The 20,760-nt window shown below is 32.8% G+C and overlaps 1 pseudogene; it reads right to left on the bottom strand.

Annotated features, from left to right (window-relative positions):
- Positions 1–15,433: 15,433 nt before the first annotated feature.
- LOC135273548 (U2 spliceosomal RNA) lies at positions 15,434–15,559 on the bottom strand (annotated as a pseudogene).
- Between the last annotated feature and the right edge of the window lie 5,201 nt (positions 15,560–20,760).

Genomic DNA, 20,760 nt, shown 5'->3' with positions numbered 1-20,760 from the left:
CTAGTGCTTAATGATTTGGATAATAAAAAATTATTCATTACAGCTCTACTAAATTATACATTCAGAGAGCAAGCACAATTAACTTAATCATTAGAAACCTTGGATTTGAGCCCTAGTTCTAAAAATTATTAGCTGTGGGTTTTTTTTTTTTTTAAACAAATCCTTTTTGATCTCTCTGAACATTGGTTTCTGAATCTCTAAAATGGGAATAATCATGCCTGTCCCATCTCAGTGCTACACAAATGAGAATGCACATGCAAATTAATGAAGCACTTGTCAATTTTCTCTAATCTTTTGAAATTTGTGTCATTCCATAGCAACTGAATCAGTTTCCAAGTCCTCGGCATATCATTCCACGTATCTCTTGCTTATTTCATTTATTTGAATTCCTACTAACCTATTATGATCATTCTTTATTCTAGGCTTTCATCCTATCTTATCTGCATTATTCAATAGCAAATCCAAACTACTCCATTTACAGAATTTCCTCCCCTTGTAATGATCCTGCCATACGTATCCTCTGAATCTTTTGTGGGCAACATAGGTGACTTACCTAACCTCTGTTCCTACTTGCATTTCCCTTGCTTGCTTCTACCACAGAGGCTATAAAAGTTAGCTACAGCAGAATTCTACTGGGTGAATGTTGAGAAACTTTTGCCTTCTTCTTAAATGTGAAGTGACATGGCATAAATTGAAGAGTACTGCTGCTGTTTTTTCTCTTCCTGTTTCTCCCACTGTTGAACAGAATAAGGTACTTGAATCCTTTACAGACTTCCTAAGGCCATAGGGAAACCAAGAGGAGGCAGGGGCATGATATCATATGATAAGTTGTAGAACCAATGCTGGCAGTCATCATTCTGGTAGATTTTTTATCAGGTAAAAATCATATACTCATATTTATTTTAGCCACTGAAGTTGCGCATTTGATTTTTCCTTCCATTTTTAATTGATGTATGTCTTCTATTACGTTCAGAATAAAATTCAGATTTTTTTTGTTTGATATGCAAAATCTTTCATGCATGTTTCCTGTATGCCTTTCCCAACTTCTTAACCTACGCCATCCATGCTACCTTGCATTTCTCTAGGTGTCTTTAAAAATGTTCTTTCTTCTGTGAGGATTGCCTTTTTCCTGTTTTCCTTGACTGTCATTCATTCATCTTCAAGATCTTGGTCAGATATCTTTTTCTTAGGGAATTAATTGCATGTAGAAGCATTATGTGGAGTATTCTCATGCGAAAGACATGAAAGGAAATAAGAAAAATTGAGCAGAAAGAAATTGACTTTCAGGAGAGTTGCAACTTAGCCCTCAGCCAATCCCATGACGATTTATAAATCTTGGATTTTTTGTTTTTATTAAGTTTCCTCTAATGGAGACCAGCAGACTAGACTTTGGATCCCTATATAACTTTTGGTGAAACAGTTCTGTACCTCCAAGGCAATTCCCTGTGATGGAGGCATTATCACACTGAAGCTGGGAACTGCTAGCAGTTGGGTGTGTTGAACTTGAGGGTATCTTGGTGGAGCATAAAAATACCCACTACTCTTTTTCTGTGTGCTGGTAAATGAAAACTTTTATTGATTTCCTTCACTCAGTTGTGATCTTCCTGAATCATGCCTCATTCTTTTCTGTATTCTCTGTTCTCAAAACGGAATTAGGTGTATGGAAGGCACGCCTATTGAGTGAAAGTATGATCCTATAAAAGTACAAAGAATTGCTACTTTGTGGAAAAAAATTTAATATGATAAAGATAAATGAAGATAAATAGTAATGATGAATAAAGATTTAATATTTCTCAATATTTTCATAATTTGAAAAAGATCAAATTTTCATTAAAAATAAATGGTACTATACTTTTCATGAATACTTCATTATATGGTTAAAAAATGTATTAATATTTTATTACACAGTAACAATTTATAGTTTTAATGAAGCTATTGCATCATGTTTCTATGATGGAAACCATCCTAAACAAAATTAAAGCACAATATTAATGCTTTATAGTTTTCTTTCTATGTTTGGAAAATAAATACAATTCTAAAAAGAAATAGGATATTAATGAGAAAATTATGCATTTATAGAGTAGGCTTATTTTGACTAATTGCTATATCTGTTTTTGTTGTGGGTAACAAATTATCTAACAATGGATTAAACAAATAAAACTTTATTTTTATTGAGCAAGAAGTCACATGAGGACACACCAGAGCTGTGGATAAGTTTAACAATATCATCATTTTCTCGGTTGCTTTCTATCCTGCACTTTGCCGACCTTAGAAATTATCTTAATGCTTCATGGTGCTGCAACTCTCAGCATCATGTTTATATTCAAGGATGGAAGAAAGGAGACGGCGGTGGTAATAGATTTCCTCTATTGTTATCAGGAAAGTGTACCTTTCCCATAGCTTTCCAACATACTTCAACCATAACTACTACCAGATTTCTGTTACATCTCACTGGCTGGCCCTAGCTGTGAGGGAGACTGACAAGATGAGTAGTAGTATTACTGGCCTCTATACAGAAAAATAAGTAACAATAGAAAAGGAGTAGGGGATGGGCAATGGCCTAGTAAACTGATGGATCTACAAGACTTAAGGAATTGCTGTTTGCATGAACTCAAATGAGTATTTCTGAGGGTAGCAGAGAGAGTAGGTGAATCAGAAGAGACTGAACACCTTTTGAAGGCTGAAATAGTTTAGTTTCATGTTTATCTCTGCATTCACATTATTACTATGCCTTGTATTTGAGAGACAATAAAAATTTGATGAATTATTGTCACTAATCATATTGTCCTTTTAAATGTTTATCATATATGTTACAGATACATGTTACTGATAACTTTTATATTACCATATTTTACATGACAGCCTAGATGCAAGTATAAAATCACATCAACTCTATAGTTTTTGAGATTTAATATAATGCTCCAAAGAGAAAGATCAGCAGCACATATTTAAGAAAGTCGATATTTAGAATTTGAATTAAGAAAGAATGGAATAAATGTTGAAGACTAGTAATCTGCTTTATGAATGTCATAGTATTTATTAAAATTCCACGTAAGTATTTCAGTAGTGGAGTGACAGTTCACCAAATGAATTAGAGCACCATATAATTATTCTTAAGTAATGCAAACTAAGATTCCATATGACTAGTGATGGTGGCATGTAATGATAGTGTCATCTCTCTATTTAAGGTACATCATGCCATCAGAGAAGATGAGATGAATTCTAAATGACTGGGTAATGCTCCATATTACAAACTTAACAGATTATGACATCAGGCTGATACCCAATCCATCTGTTAGCTGTGCAGGACAGAGGACATATTGTTATGGTGATTAGACCAGGTGGTACCTCATTTGATATCACAGCTGTGTTAAACTTCCACTCAGAAACCTAAAACCATGTGAAACATTCCTTGTTTCGGGTCACACTGAAAAGAAAAAGCAGCAGCTGAGATACATTCTTAACAAGTTCCATGCAGAGATTCTTTAGCTGAAATTAAAAATAAAAACTTTTACAATATGTCATGAGAAATGAAGATTTAAAATCTGGATTCTGCTGTTTGCTTCCAGATTATTATATGGTATAATATTTGAATTTCTGATTGATTTATTCAGTCACAGAAAGTCAAAGGCAATTATGGTATATATATAACCTATTCAACAAAATATTGAGATGATTCATTTAAAAATGTATGTCAGTCCCTGGGACACAGTATGCTCTTAATAAATGTTAGCTATTACTTTTATTATTCTTGAACGTTGTGAATTTCTTATTTCTGAGTCCCCTGACAATACCCTGTCCTTTTTCTAGTTAGCCTTTCTATAGGTAGCTGTGAGTTATATGTGCATGAATTTATCTGTACGTATGAAACCTCTCCAGCCAGATTTTGCCTTCAGGTTCACAGACAGATTGAGGCAGCTTTTGCGTTTTTCGTAAAATGGGTCACAGATTAATTGCAACCATAATTTAGCCTTCAGCCAAAAGTTGCCTTTTTGTAAACTTTTTACAGGGTACCTCCTGCTGATATATGAAGCCCCAGTGGTCTTGGGCTTAAAGAGGAGAGTTTGGGCTGGATTTCAGCATTCTCTTCCCCATACCCAAATCCCCGGAAGGCAGCCTTATAGAAAGTCCAACCCGCATAACCTTAGTTGATGCTACTTTTTTTTTGGAATTAGCTGCCTTCCTCAAGCAAATGTGGAAAAATTAAAGCCAGAAGCCAGTGGTAATTTCTTATAGAAAAATTTTCCCATTCTCAGTGAGAGGTATAAGGATTAAAAGTACCAAATAAAAAAAATGGACAGTTTGACTTAGTCATTTATATAGATATATTAACTGTAAAGGCATGCAATGGCCTCTTCCATTTTGGGTTCCTATCCTGAAAGACATGTTGTCTGCAAATTCAAGCATAACATATTTAGTAATGAACATCTTTATTAAATTACAAATTATTTTGAAGATGAGAAAAAAAAAATGATGCCTTACAAAGCACTATGGTTTACCCTGTAATTTATAAGACGTTCTTTGTACTACTTAGAAGTAATAAAGATTCAATATATGTAGTAAATCATAATTTTGCTGAGACATTTCAGAAATGGTGGCAGGAGCCAAGATCAGTCAAGCATTCTTATATCCACATAGTTTATTTGTAGGTTGCTCTTCCACATATGGAACAATTCTCATAAGATGATGAAAAAAAAAAAAAAACAAAAGATTTCAGGGTGCTTGCATGGAGAGAGAGGGAGAGAGCATGGGCAAACGACTGAGATTGCCCCAATGTGAAAAACAAATTGAAAATGCTGATGATGTAAGTAAGCAAAAAGGGAAAAAAATGAGGTCATCAAGTGATGTTTCTTCATTAAAAAATTATATAAAATTTGGAAATAAGTTATAAGTATGGCTGTATATCTTTCAGTATCATACTAGAGCATTTTCCTATAGGCCTTTCTAAGGATTATTCCTTAGGAAACATGCCTCTGTGCCTTGGTTTGATGTTCTACTGATTAAGAGCTAGATTTTGTGAAATTTTATACTAACTGGTGTATTTTGTTCAGTAGAATTTCAAATCATTTCTGTCTTGTATAGAAATTGATATTAGTTTTTACTGTTTTATTGCCCTGTAGGACATTAACCAGTTTTTTGTTCATAACTTAGCAAACTTACTTCAGTATCACTTTCCTCATTAACTATGTACATTTCTGTTTCACAAATACTCTTGGAATTGGCTTTACTATTTTGCTGTTTCCTCATTAATGAGTTGAATGTCTTTGGCATGTGTTAATTCTCCATTTGTATGAGAGTCACATTTTAAACTTTTTGAAAATTGTGGCTTTTACATAAAGAAAGTTACTTATAAAAAAGAACATCTGTGATATGTGATCGTCTATATTATTGTGAAACATAATATAAAATGTAATACATTATAGTATCAATTCTTAATTTTAAAATATTGAATTACTAGCAGTTTATTAAATAGCACTTAAATTCATTGAGATGTCAAAATATGTGAATTATGCAAATTCTTACCATTGAAATCTCCATCACTCCTAAATTTTGACAGTCTTCTTGAAATACAGTTTATTTCTATTCTTCATTGAACTAAATGGCACCATTATGGCTTTGCAATATACATGATAATGAATTTCATAGGTAGAATTTGTTTAGACTGAACAGATCTTCACCAATGGAAGTACATTTTTAGCTTTCATGGTCTATGCCAGGAGGATTAAAGGGGTGTTTCTCACTGACAATCAGCTGAAGTCATTTTGTTATAAAATGTATACAGTAACAATTTTCTAATTAGATTTGAGTATTAAATCTGATTGGAATAGATAGCATGTGTTTTTCTCTGTCTAAAAGTTCTGAAATGTTATCTGTGCTTTTGTATTTCTGATGGTTTTTAAATTCTTGTTCCAGCATAGCCTTCCTTAGAAAAAGATTTAAAAGCATTTAGCCTTAGTTGGAAAAAATAATCAGCTTCAGTATTATCTTTAACCTGTACTTAAGAATCATTAGGAATCTAATGGTGTCACCATTTATTGTTACTAAATTTTTGTTATTTAGAGCGTATTCCATGTAATAATGGTACATATATTTATAAGTTAGAGAATTATCTAAGTTCTTGATGATGGCAACTCTCTATTACACATGAGAAACATGAAGGAAACCTTCAGAGGAGTTGGAGGTCACAGTGGCCCTTGTCTGAGTGGCTTCCTGGAGGAAGTGAGACATGAGATTGGCTTTGAAAGAGGATGAGGATTTGTATGGACACAATGTGAAAAATGGGAGCAAAGGCAGAAGGAATATGTCTGATTTTGCTCAAAGAAAAAGAGCAGAAAAGCAGTTAAAAATAAGTGTTTAAGTAGGACAGAAATGGCTATTATAGTTCACCCTTGTATGTCAACTCCAAATAATCATTGATAACTACCTGAAACATTGTAGTAAGAAGGGTTCTGAGATTGAATTCGAGCTGGGAAGAAAAGAGAATTGTGATTTCCTGGAGATAGCTGCTGTTGGCATAGGAGCTGGGCCCTAGGGTGAGGATGGTGGTGATGGGGAGAAGATAGTAGCAACACTGCATGTTTTGGTTAGTCCTGCATGAAATAAAATGTCGGGCTTCATCTGCAGAGTGTGTTAACCACAGCAACTTCTGTGATGACCTCCAACCTGGTTTCCTCAATTAGTTCTATAGGGATAATAGCAGAATATTAGCAAAACTATTGAGTCCATTTAGCCTTCTCAGCATATCATAAATTTTCTCTTTTGGAAAATGTGGCAATTTTAACCCTTTCTTAAGTTCTAAAGTAGACTTTTAATGTGACAGAAAACACAAACACAGAAAGTTACACAGAAACATCATAAGGGCTTTAGTTCTTAAAACTAGCATCCACTTCAAGGAATGGTATTTTAAGACACTAAAAGGGAAGTCATATGAAGAGCACTGGTTTTTATAATTTAACAAAAAGCAATTATACACAGTGATCAATGTTTTAAATTCTGAGGCTCTGGCTAAATTCTGAGGCTCTGACTTTGAGATAGGCATAATTATATTACAGAAAAAAAAACCTCCCTGAATAATACATATTTTCCTATTAATTGAATGATCTGGTAAATATCCTGCAATGACCATTTCTTAAAAAAACTCTAAATGAACATATTTATTCAATTGGTGTCTCAGTCTCATAGGTTATTATTGGTGATACTAATATTGTTTATCAGATTTTAAATGAAACCACCATATTCTTCTTATAATGAAATTGAAGTCTTCTAAAGAACATAGGAACTCCCACCTTCTGCTTTTGCCACAATAGAAGTTATAGGCTTTGTTTTAATTGATAAAAGGAGATAAAACTTATCAACATAAAAAATGGAAATCTAAATCGTTCGTTAAAAAACATTTTTAACAATAGTTAAATTTATAGTGTACTTAGCAAACTTAATGTTTGTTATGTAAATGAATGAAACAATGTATGCTAAATAAATAGGACTCTGCTATTCTAATGTCACTGTAGGAAGAATATATGCACCCTTATGAACACACGCACACACACAATACCTGTATACCTCTGTATATCATTAAGAAATGGGTCATGCTATACATATTTGTCTACAACTTGCTTTTTACAGCTAGCAATATATCAAGGACATGTTTCAAGCTTAGTATTTATAGATCTATGTCATTAATTTTAATGACCACATGCTATTTATTTATTGATATACTTTACTTAACCATTCCCCAAGTGATAGGCATTTGCCTTGTTTCACATTCTTTGACAAGGCAATCTGTATTACAATGAACATTTTTTTATGTGTCTCTTTGCTTAAAATGTGATTGTTTTTCTATAATAGAGTCTAGAAGAGGAATTTCTGGATCTAGCAATTGCAACAAATTATTGTCAGGAGAAAGACCATAGTCAAAACTACAAGGCAGGATTCATTTTTCCACACCATTGCTAACACTACATGTTAGAAAATTTTTAAAATTTTGTAAGTCTGATAAAAAGTTGTCTGAATTTGTTTTTCTCTTAATTAAGAGGTGGATATACATGTAGAAAATGCTTACATTCTCTCACTTTTTTTTAAACTTTTTAACAATATGTCTTGGTGATATAGCATATTAAAATATTCAATAGCAATATCTACAAAATTTTTCCCTTATATATTTATATCTTATTGTTTTAAATCCCTTTAGATAGTCTGTATTCAAAAATTATGAATATATTCAATTTTTATTAAGTATTAAGAATTTACTTTTATACATTTTGTTCAAATAACATCTGAGGAAAATTTTCTGTATATTTTGTATGAATTTTACAAATGGATAATGTCACAAAAGAAGTTGGCTCCCTTAAAATGGTTTTTGAAATTCCAACTTCATCTTTTTATAATTTCAATGGAACTTCTTCCTCTATTCTATTCTATCTAAAAATCTGAATCTGACTCTATTCTATTCAACAGAACTACAATGATTTTTTTTTGGCATGATTTCCTAACAGATTCAATGAGAACTTCACATTATATTTCTTTAAATATTTTTTGAGTATTATTAGCATTTTATATATCAGACAATTTTATCATCAGCTTACCAAACATGGAAAATATTATTTTAGACTTTTGTTTGGAATTGCACTGAATTAGTAGATTACTTCGATATTATATTTCTATATTGTGTCTTCTAAGAATATGATTCTCTTTTTATTTAGACTTCATAAATTTTTCATTTAGTTTTGTACAATTTATTAGATTAAATTCTAGGTGTTGATATTTTCATTTATATTTTAAAGAAAATCATTTTTGTTACTTTTTGGACTGTAGGTATAACAGAGGCATGCTTATCTCATTTATGAAAATGCTTTCAATGTTTTATTCTTAATTATTGTTATTGCATATTCTACCAAATGCTCTTTAAAAGTAAGTTTTTTTCTATTGTCTTGTTGTGTGTGTGTATGCACATGCTTCTGTGCATATGAAAAGAGATGTGGGGTAGTTTTCCATTTAAAATAAGTTTTTAATTTTATCAAATTCTTGACATTTAAGTGGTCATACATGCTACAAACTTAAACTTGAAATCATAGCTTTTAATGCTGAGCCGTCCTTGTATGTTCTGAGATAAATCATACTTGATCATAATCTGTCATTTTTAAAGTATACTACTAATTTAGTTAACTTTCCAGTATTTTTAATTTTTATAGCTATGATTAAATGTGAGGTGGTCTCTACTTTTGATTATGTGTTTGTGTATAACGGTTTTTAAATCCATTGTCCATGTTGATTTTATGCTATCTTTGAAGGATAAATAGGAAATCTGTTTTTTAAAAATGTTCTTAATGAGTGTTGAATACATTTCAGCACATTTTAGTGAATTTGTATTTTCCCATTACATTTCTAGTTAATGTGGATTTTTCAAATATACATGTATTAAGCAGTAAATAATATATCTTTGATTTTATGATCAAGTCCACTTTTGTTCCTTGTGCATTAAGTTCTAGCTTATGTCCTCATTAATTTCATTTGGGTTAATTTAGCTATTCTAGTTATAGCTTCTTGAGTTAAAAGCCTATTTTGATTTTTTTAGCCTACCTTGTTTTCTAAACAATGCATTTATGATTACACAGTTGCCACTGAGAGATGTTCTCACTCCAATAATTGGTTTTGATATGAGTCTTCTCACTGTGGGTCATTTCTGAATACAGTATAATTTCCATTTACATTTTTTCTTTGGTCTAATAGTTACTTAGGGAGTTATTTGTTGGTTTCCAAATGTATTCAATTGTCTACTTACTTGTTTTCCCTTTTGGTCAACATTTAGTATATTCATATTCAAAGAACATGGCTTCTGTGACTTCTAGATTTTCGAAGGTATGGATACTTTTTTTTCTTACAATACAGTTAAATTTATTTTTATAATTTTTGATTGGAAAAATATGTATTATCTTAGCTATATAAAATAAACTGAGTTAATTATATCTTATATATTCTCAGTATTCTTACATCTTTCAACCGATTTTTTTATTCTGACCAAATATTTGTTAGAGTCTTCTACCATGATATTGGATTTGTCAATTCTTTCTAAAATTTATATTTTTATTGCAATTCTTCACTTCCTCCTTATAGAAGGTTAACATGTTTATACTCTTTCTCATATCGTCTTGCACTTACTCAAAGTAAGTGCAATATATATCCCTGGCCATGTGACTTGCTTTTGCAATGAACTACTAGAGAATGAGCACAAATAAGGGAAGTAAATATACTTGATGATTGGCTTACGATCTTGTGTGTCTGTTCTCTGCCTGCAATATCACGTCCCAGATAACTATCAGACCTAACATCAAAAAACAAAAGATAATTGTTGTAAGCTCCTGATATTTTGGGGGTTTTATTTTGCATTATTGCAGCAGAAACATGACTAAAACAGAAATTGGTTTCTGGGTGGGGCTACTAATTTATCTGTTTGTGTTGCTATAAAGAAACATCTGGGCAGGCGTGGTGGCTCATACTTGTAATCCCAGAGCTTTGGGAGGCTGAGGTGGGTGGCTCACTTGAGGTGAGGAGTTCAAGACTAGACTGGACAACATGGTGAAACCCCATCTCTACTGAAAACATAAAAATTAGCCAGATGTGGTGGTGCACTCCTGTAATTCCAGTTACTCGGGAGGCTGAGGCACAAGAATCACTTTAACATGGGAGATGGAGGTTGCAGTGAGCCAAGATAGTACCACTGCACTCCACCCTGGGTGATAGAGTGAGACTCTGTCTCAAAAAAAAAAGAAAGAAAAAAAGAGTATCTGAGATAATTTATGAAGAAAAAGGTTTATTTGGCTCACAGTTCTTCAAGCTATACAAGAAGCATGATGCCAGCATCTGTATCTGGTGAGGGCCTCAAGCTGCTTCCGTTCATGGAAGAGGTGAACGGGAGTCCAACATGTGGCAAGAACAAGAAGTGAGAGAGAGTGGAAGGAGGTGCTAGGCTCTTTTCAACAACTAGTTCTTGTGGAACTAAGAGTGAGTACTCACTTCCACAAGAATAACACCGAGCCATTCACGAGGGATCCAGCCCCATGATGTAAACGACTCCCAGCAGGCCCCGCCTTTAACACTGAGAATCAAATTTCAACATGAGGCTTGGCAGAGACAAACGAACCATAGTCAGACCATCATGCTAATAGTAAAAACACTAAATGTACATGGCAATGTCTTTGGGTAAGAGAACAATGAAACTATCATAGGAAGATGAAGAAATGGTAAATTTTGTTACAGAATTGTTAATAATCTGGTCAACCTATCACAATGATAACATGGAAGGCAGAAAATGAGCCTAATGAAGTTAGACAAAAAGATTTCATGGCAGAATATTGATAGCATGAGTTGGTTGTTATGAGCTGCATTTGAAAAGGTGTCTCAAAAGTAACTGTGGGTGTGATTTTGGCATACAAAATTGATTGGACTTAAATTTTGTTTTAAAATACTAAAATACAATTTTTAAAGAGCTCTACTACCATTCTGGATTAAAAAGAAGTTGTGACCGTGAAGACTGAAAATGACAACTGGCCTGCAACTTTGACCAAATAGAAAGCAGACTAGAAAAACTCTACTGTTGCCAGAGAAAATATATTTTCCCTTGTCCTTATCAGATGTGGCTAAGTAGGGATGATGATAATGATGGTTGCAAAGAGAACATTAGAATGGGGACTTACATCTAGGAGGCAAAACTAGGCCTATTCCAGAGTGGGAGGACCTGCTAATATTTGCCCAAGAAGACATATGAATTTTTATAAATGAGTTCCTTTTATATTCTCCCCATTCTCTTCAACTGTTTAATCTAAAAAAAATTGTTATCCAATACTTGCTTCATCATTGAATAATGAAAGATTACTTATCTGCTCTTTATATTAGTTTGTACTTCCCTGAATCAAGAGGAGTCATATTTAGATATTAGTACTTCTCTAATCAAGAGGAGTCATATTTAGACCTGGCTTTTTTTTTTTTTTTTAATCATGAGGTTTTGAATTTTGAGCCAGTTGGATAACTGTATAGACTCTTGGGGTATCTCAGGAAGACAGGTATGTATTTTGTGAGCATTAAGTGAGTAATTGTGACAAAGAAGGTAGACTGTGGTAGAGTTGTGTATTAGGGTTCTCTAGAGGGACAGGACTAATAGGATAGATGTATATATGAAAGGGGATTTATTAAGGAGCATTGACTCACACGATCGCAAGGTGAAACCCCACAATAGGCTGTCTACAAGCTGAGGAGCAAGGAAGCTGGTCCTACTCCCAAAACTTCAGAAGTAGGGAAACTGGCAGTGCAGCCTTCATTCTGTGGCCACAGGCCTGAGAGCCCCTGTAAAATCACTGGTGTAAGTCCGGGAGTCTAAAAGCTGAAGAACTTTGAGTCCGATGTTCAAGGGCAGGAAGCATCTAGCATGGAAGAAAGATGGAGGCCAGAAGATTTAGCCGGTCTGGTCCTTCTACCTGCTTTTATCCTAGCCACACTGGCAGCTGATATGCCAACCCAGATTGAGGGTAGGTCTGTGTCCTCCAGTCCACTGACTCAAATGTTAATCTCCTTTTAGTGACACCGTCAGAGACACACCCAGGAATAATTTTTCTTTTTTCTTTCTTCTTCATCTTCCTTTTTTTTTTTTTTTTGGTTAGAGACAGAGTCTCACTGTGTCACCCAGGCTGGAATGTAGTGACCTGATCTCGGCTCACTGCAAACTCCATCTCCCAGGTTCAAGCCATTCTCCTGCCTCAGCCTCCTAAGTAGCTGGGACTACAGGTGCCCACCACCATGCCTGGCTAATTTTTGTATTTTTAGTAGAGATGGGGTTTCACTATGTTGGCCAGGCTGGTCTTGAATTCCTAACCTAGTGATCCACCCGCTTCAGCCACCCAATGTGCTGGGATTACAGGCTTGAGCCACTGCACCTGAACACTTTGCATTTTTCCATCCAATCAAGTTGACACTCAATATTAACCATCACAAGTGGATTTTTGTTTCCAATTCTTCATGTCATCCTTAGTCTAGATATATACATCAACACTCTTGGCCACATGACTTCGATTTGATTTTAACCATGTGCTATTTTGGCTAATGGATTATGAGGATGTGACAGGAGTGGAGACTTTACATATGTTTGCATGTTTTATTTTTGGCAGTAGAGCCAGCAGCACTAGTGTAACTGCTAGTTCCAGAATGGGAGAAACACATGCAACTAACTTGGACCAGAGCTGTCCCAGCCAACCTGAAGACCTGGGAGATAAAATGAAGTGTTTATACATGGAAGCCATTAGAATTTGCTGATAGTAAACAAAAACTTTAACACATCTTGAGTTTCTGTATGACGTGGTGTTTTAGCAGCATCTTTTAGCTAGTGTGATTGGGTGCTTTAGATGTGTAATTGAGTGTTTTAGCACTATTTTTTTTGTCCTGTTCTTTGCTTTGAATTTTACTTTATCTCTCTTTAATATTGTTACATTGGCTTTCTTTGTGTTCATATCTGACTTTGCATATATTCCCATCCCTTTGTTATCAATCTTCCTGGTTTTTTTAGAACCTATTCAAAAATTAATTGGCATATGAATAGATATTTTTTCTCTTCTTTAACTGTTTTGTGATTCTCTGTCTTTAAAGGGGAGTTTAACCTGTTTTTCTTTTTATTACTCTATTTTGTCTTATATATGGAATTTAATGTTTTATATTAACATGTATTTCTTTTGGTGATTGAGTAGTTTTTCTTTGTTGTTTTTGTTTTTTATATTATAATCGTACATCTTTCTTCCAAAGGTACCTAGAAATTTTGAACAAACATATCTACCATTATGCAACAATTAATATGTCAGAAATTATATCCTCCCACCAAAAAGACAAGTAAATTGAATTATGACAGATTAGTTTATTTGCCCTGTTTACTTTCATATATGTTTATATATAACATATGTATATATACATACATATTTTGTTTTTAATTTTATTTTCTATTTTTACCATTTTTACATATATAAGTAAATTACATATATGTGTATATAAATATTAGATCTATATATATATGGAGAGAGAGAGAAAGAAAGTGTCTTTTTTCTCTAGACTCTATCAATTTGTCTTTGTCTTATATTCTAGATTATTTACTTGGTATTTGGCCATGTCCATTTTGTAATTTAATTTATATATACATGCTTACCAACAATAACAGACTCTTGGAGGGATGAGGTACAATGGATACATCAGTTCATGTTCATCTTTCTATTATCTGGTAATGAAAGCATGGACATCATTCTGTTTTTATCTTTTTCACGTTGTATACCCATTGCATTTGATACTCTTTCTCATTCTAGGTATTTTTATTTCTGCTTTTCAATCTCACATACGTTTTATTTTCATTAACCATTCTTTGCAAGAAATAAATGTGGGGTAACTGAAAATATAATTTCTGAGACAAAATTTACTGCTTTAAATATATGCTAATTTTTCTAAGGCTAACATTCCACTGTGTAGGTGACTATAGTTAATAATAATGTATATACTACTTCAAAATAGCTAAAAGACAGGATTTTAAGTGTTCTTACCACAAAGAAATAATAAATATTTGAGGTGATACGCATGCAAGTTAGCCTGATTTGATCATTCCACAATGTATACATGTATTGAAACCTCATGTTGTACCCCATAAATATATGCAATTGCTATTTGTCAATTAAAAAATACAAAAATAATGTCAATTTGTTTGTCTTTGTAATTTCAAGGGATAGGCTTTACAGTCAACTTGCTTAGATTGAATTTTACTTGTTCTAATGTAGTATGGTTACTTTACCTTTTTGCCACATTTTCATTATCTGAAATGGGGATAATTATTACTTCTTCCAAGGGTTGCTCTGAAAATCAAATATGTACACACACCACACATACACCGACACACACACACACACACACACACACACAGGAACTCTTGACATATAGCTAGGTTATATTAAATATTAACTGTTTGTATTTGTATTTTTTAACGTTAAGAGAGTGAGAAAATAAAAAGGAAATTACACCTTCACATGAAAACAACAGAAAATTTAAAAAAAAATTTAACATTTAGTTAAATGTGTATTCCTTAGAAAAACACCTTTTGGATCATAGATTCATAGTTTTATAGTCCTTTTCTATTTATAGAAATAGAAAATTCTATTTGACAGTGAAATATAGTAAAGGCCATTTAGCTATTTTGAATAACATGTATTAAATTCTTCTTATGCTTAAACCATATTTCTGTGTGCTAAAATATACTGAAGAAATAGCAACTAAAGATAATTATCAAATGATGAATATTAATAAAATAAAACAACAGTTCAATTTTAACTAACATGGTTCCTGTAAGGGCCATAATCAGAATAGAACACAGAACTGGAAGTGCATATTCTTTTCTAATGGGAGCTGTATGAATATTGGGTCCTCTTTGTGGAGATGATTCTAAGATAAACCAGCATAGAAGACCACTGTATTCCCCACTTGTGGAGACTGCTGACCAAAAAATAATAGAAAATTACGCTTGATCTTAGCCAAAAGGCCGAGAAGCGATAAAATAATAGAAAATTAAAGATTTCTTTAAAATCCAAGAAATCTTGAAGATTTAGAATAGCTACCTTATTACATTATGGACAACTACTTCTCTGGGGCTAGAGGTGATGTGTCTTTTATTATAATTACAAAGGGCACAATCTACCTCTATTACTTTCTTTTTCATAATTTTCTTGCTACATAAGCACTTGTGTAGTGACACTTATTTAAAAGTGAATTCTTGAAGACTTGTAGAGTAATCACAATGAGAAAAGTGCTGAATGATTTTACGAGGCAATAATCCACTTCTCTTATTGCAAAACTCTGACCAGCCTTCAGCCTCATAGTTTATCCACACGGGAACCAGATTATTGCCTCATAAAACAGTTCGACACTCCTATTATGACTTAAATATAATTGTGTTTAAAGACGTTGTTGATTCCATTTAGCAAAATTAGTTGTTATCTTATTTCGTCATAGCAGTGTCTTCTAATAACCTTGATAATATTTTGATGTGTACCCAATTATACTTTCAAGAACTGAAAACAGTAAATTTTTTTAAGGTAAAATTTCTACTGGAAAATAAATTTCCAAGCTTTTTAAATGTTATAATTCAGCATCTTTTTTTTTCTGAGATAATTTGTTACAACTTAGTAAAAAGCCAATTTTCTTTTTCTAACTAATACAGTTAAAATTAAAAAGCTGATTAATTTTTCTCTCCTGCAGATTCATTTTACTTAAAGAAACTTCAGCAATAATAAGTTGAGTTTGAGTGATATGCATGTAAGGTCATACATTCTAATCTTAGGCGATTTGGGATCTGATTCAAAATTTGGCACTTTTGAGATTTGTAACCATGGTCAAGTTGCTTAATATAGTAAACCTCAGTTTCGTCATTCATTAAAAAAGGCAATATTATGATAAAAATTGTTATAGAAAATTTAATGAGATGGTGTAAGTGTTCACTAAGTATTTTTCTCCCAATGTGTATTAGTTCTTCCCTATTTTGTATGTAAAATGTTTCTATTATAGAGCTCATACAAGGATATATAGAAATATTGCACTTAAAGGACAGCAAGAATAAAAAAAATCATATCCATAGAATGCATTTTAACTTTTTTTTGCTAACAAGAGAAAGGATAATTTGAGAGTGATTCAAAAATCACACCAGAATATGGAGATGGTGATTGGATGTCCTTCAATATTCCTTAGCTAACTTGTTGAAATCCTCCTGGTGAAGCCTAGAAAATTCAGTTTTATGTCAAATATTACCATTAATTTCAGAGCATTATTTTATTTGCAATAATTACTTTAGTGCAAGGTAACAGCAACTTCAGATTTCCTGAATGGCTGATTGTGTCACTTGCCTCCTGTGAAGAGGGAAATATTTTCTGGGCACTAGTTCAGTGATTGCCCAGACCTTTCTTTACTTGACAATCACAACTATAGCTCACTTGATTTGGATTCCGTTTGTGCTCAAGATTGCGTTTTCCTTAAGTCAAATTTACAAAGTAGAAAGTTTTATGTTCTATTTTTCCATAAGAGTCTACATATTATTTAGGAACCAATCTTTCATTTCTTGTAATGTGACAATTGTAAGATTCTGTTAACTTTTCCTAATATTATTCTCCTAATACTCAGAGTGAAGTAACCATTTAAATTATCTAAGTAGAAAATATGCTAATTATCAATTTAACTTATATATTAAAGGCATGTTGGAGCAACTGGAGTGTAATAAATTTAGTGCAATTTATAAATATTTTCTTGAATTCCTAGTTCATAGTAGGTTATAGGTTGGGAACACCAAGTATAAAAAGGTCTTGCTATTTTTGTCATTTTCACAAATGTGAATTTTCGATTATATTCAGAAACTTTGTCACTAAATGTCTATTCAGTTTGATTTTTTTCTTTCCAAACTATAGGGGAGAGCATCTTTCCAGGAGATACTTTTAAAGGAGAGCTATTAGCAGCTACCTCTTAGTCTGTGGAAAGTTGAGAGAGGAGAAAGACTAGTGGATGTGACTAACAACAGTAAAGGAGAGAGAAAAATAGATTCTCTTACCCCCAAGTAATCATAATCAATTTTGTATTATCTTTAAAAAATCATTTTTATTGTAAACAAAGAACCAGAGTGAAGTCTGAAATATTATATAACACATATCTCTTATGACCTAACACTACTAAGACTCTGAGCTCTTTCTTATGTGTTAACATTTCCCTGGTCCCTCGAAAAATGACATAAGTGAAATTCACAGAACTCATTACCATCTACCTCATAAGGGTATTGTGAAAATGCCCATTAACATTTATAGAGTGCTTTGAGCTCCACAAAAGAAAGACATTACCTAAGAACAAAGTAAATAATTTTAAAAGCAACATTGAAGTGATTTAACTGTGAATGAATCAAACACATATGCATTACCTTTATGTAAATAGAAGAATGAAATTAAGCAATGAAGTTATTGGCAAACAATTTCTTGCTTTAGGTTTTATGAATTGGAAATACTTTAAACATGGGTTGAAATATTCCATAAATCTAATATGGGGACATTTGCCAATTTTTGATACTATAAATAAATATTCTTTTATGTGTATTCAAAAGAATTATTCAAGAATTATTCATATTTCTAATAATGATCCCACATTTCTCAAGAGAAACTCATGTTAAAGAGGTATTTATTTCAAATCAAAAGAAATTATTGCTTTGTTTTTATAAAATCCTGATTGCAAAGATAAGTTTCATTTTCCACTGATTCAGCTGATATTTGATTACAGATAATGTTAGACTTTATTGTGTCTATTAGCAATGCAACAAATATTTATGATTGAATAATATTTTGGAGTATAAAATGCTGAAATAAGAAATTATAGGTTGGCTCAAATATCAGCGGAGTCAATGTCTAGCCTTGGAACCTCAACCATGACATTTAATAGGACTCTGAAGACCGAGAACATAGGGAGAATAATGATTACAGAGTCTTAGCAAAATTCATCATTAATGAGCCTTAAGCAGAGACTCAATTTGTGTTACCAAATCATCATGCTTTTTAAGTGGAAATTGTTTTATCTTGCCTTAATTGACAAAGCTAGGGTAAGACTAAAGCTAAAGATTAATTATCTTGTATTAGTTTCTCCTGTTAACACTACTCAAAATTGTTTTAATATTTGAGAAATACAACTTTGGGAAAATGTAGATTCCTGTTCTGAACTCACAGAAGTCAGTTTGATTCCTAATAATGTATGTCATTTGGCAATTGCAAAGTTTCAGGGTTTTTATTCTTATGGTCATTCAGTGAACAAGTTTGCTATCTTGTCTTTGAAAGCATTCACATAGGTGAATCCATAATCATATCTTAAGATAAAGGTAGAAAGTAAGAAAAAATTGTAAAACATAATTAGATATTAACGATTTGCCAAGCCCCAAACTTTGTGGACATTACCTTATTAAATTATAGTGGTCATATAGGGAAAGTATTACTACCACTTCACAAAAAGAGAAAGTCTCTTAAGAGTTTTAGTAGCTTGCTTCAGATTACAGAGCAAGCAAGAGACAGACCTAGAATTTAAATCAAGATCTCTGTGGATCCAAATCGAATGCTATTCTCCTTATATTCTACTTTCTAGCAAGATAAGCCATTTTGGTGGCTTTCCATAATAATTACTACAGCTGCAAAGATTCTCCTGGAAGTTATTACTTAGGTAGTAACTGGAGAGGCTGTGAATGTCAGGTGTTCTGCATAGCTTTTCAAGCACAAGAACCCAATTCCACATGTTCGCTGATTAACCTATTAAAAACTAGGAGTGATTTAATTTTAATTTGACAGGAATAAATAAATGGATCCCCTCTTATATGCAGTTTTTCCTGATTTAGAGGGAAGCTCAGTCTTTGTATAATGTTTGCTTATTTCTTTGAGATATATTAGAAAATGTAAAAGTGAACTAGAAAAAAAAAACCATCTAGTAAATTCACAAAATACTTACATCAATGGTATTAACATAGAACATCAATAAGAATAAAATAGTTCTAAGGCCTAAGGTTAATCAGCCAGACATCTGCCAGAGAGTGGCAGATCCTAGATGTCAGCCATGATAGCTTTAATTCCCAAGCTGTGCGCTTGATTTCTGTACTAACTTAATTTAAATTAAAGTTTCTAATGTAAGATTTAATTGAAAGTGATAACAGCAGTTTTCCCACCAAACCAAATAGAAATTTAGAAATAAAGGCCAACAAAATACGTGGTATGTCTTCTGATAAGTACCTCTTGGTACTTGTGAAGTTGTGTATTGCAGAGTCTACTTCAAGAACTCATGCTGAAATTTTGTATTATGATAGTTCTGACAGTACTATTCTTAATTTATGGGTGAGAAGACTGAGGCCCAGAAAGTTCTCATTATCTATTTGCTATAATTTGAGACTCCAATAAAAACCTTTCCCATTTTATTTTCTTTGATGACATTTATTATTTATGATTGGATATTTTTTATCCTATACTATCTACTTCTTATTGGGAAAAAAGTATAGATGTTGTCTTCTTTTCTTTTTTGTCTTCATAAACAATCAAGGAATCAGTTTTCTAATGCTAAGTTAATAAGACAAATGAAGGAAAGTTAGAAGTTTGTATTAAAACTTTAATAGTTTTAGGTATTATGGCTCTAATTCATGAAAGTGTAAAAATGTATGTTTCGTAATTTCTTTCTCATTATATCCAATTAGCTCTTTTGCTCTGATATTTCTCTTTTTTTTGAGATGGAGTCTTGCCCCGACAGCAGGCTAGAGTTCAGTGGCACAATCTCAGCTCACTGCAACCCTCCTGCCTTCCTGGGTTCAAGCGATTCTTCCACCTCAGCCTCCTGAGTAGCTGGGACCACAGGCATGTGCCACAGCACCCAGCTAATTTTTATATTTTTAGTGGAGACGGGTTTCACCATGTTGGCCAGGATGGTCTCAATCTCTTGACCTCCTGATCTGCCTGCCTCGGCCTCCCAAAGTGCTGGGATTACAGGCGTGAGCCACCGTGCCCGGCCTGCTCTGATATTTTCATTGTTTCCTAGCTATAGGCTATAATTCCGCAAGAAATAATAAACAAATAGATAAGCATGTGATTACTTATGTGATTACTTATCTATATACAACTATAGACTATTGTATGTTAGAGGAGAGTAGACAGGGAAAATTTTATTTAAAAATTGTCCCAGATAATCTTCAGGTAAAAATGGGGTTTT

Source organism: Aotus nancymaae, unplaced genomic scaffold (assembly GCF_030222135.1).
Source record: "Aotus nancymaae isolate 86718 unplaced genomic scaffold, 86718_ANA_hifiasm-v0.15.2.pri h1tg000007l, whole genome shotgun sequence".
NCBI lineage: Eukaryota > Metazoa > Chordata > Mammalia > Primates > Aotidae > Aotus > Aotus nancymaae.
This window is presented reverse-complemented; position numbering and strand designations above follow the sequence as displayed.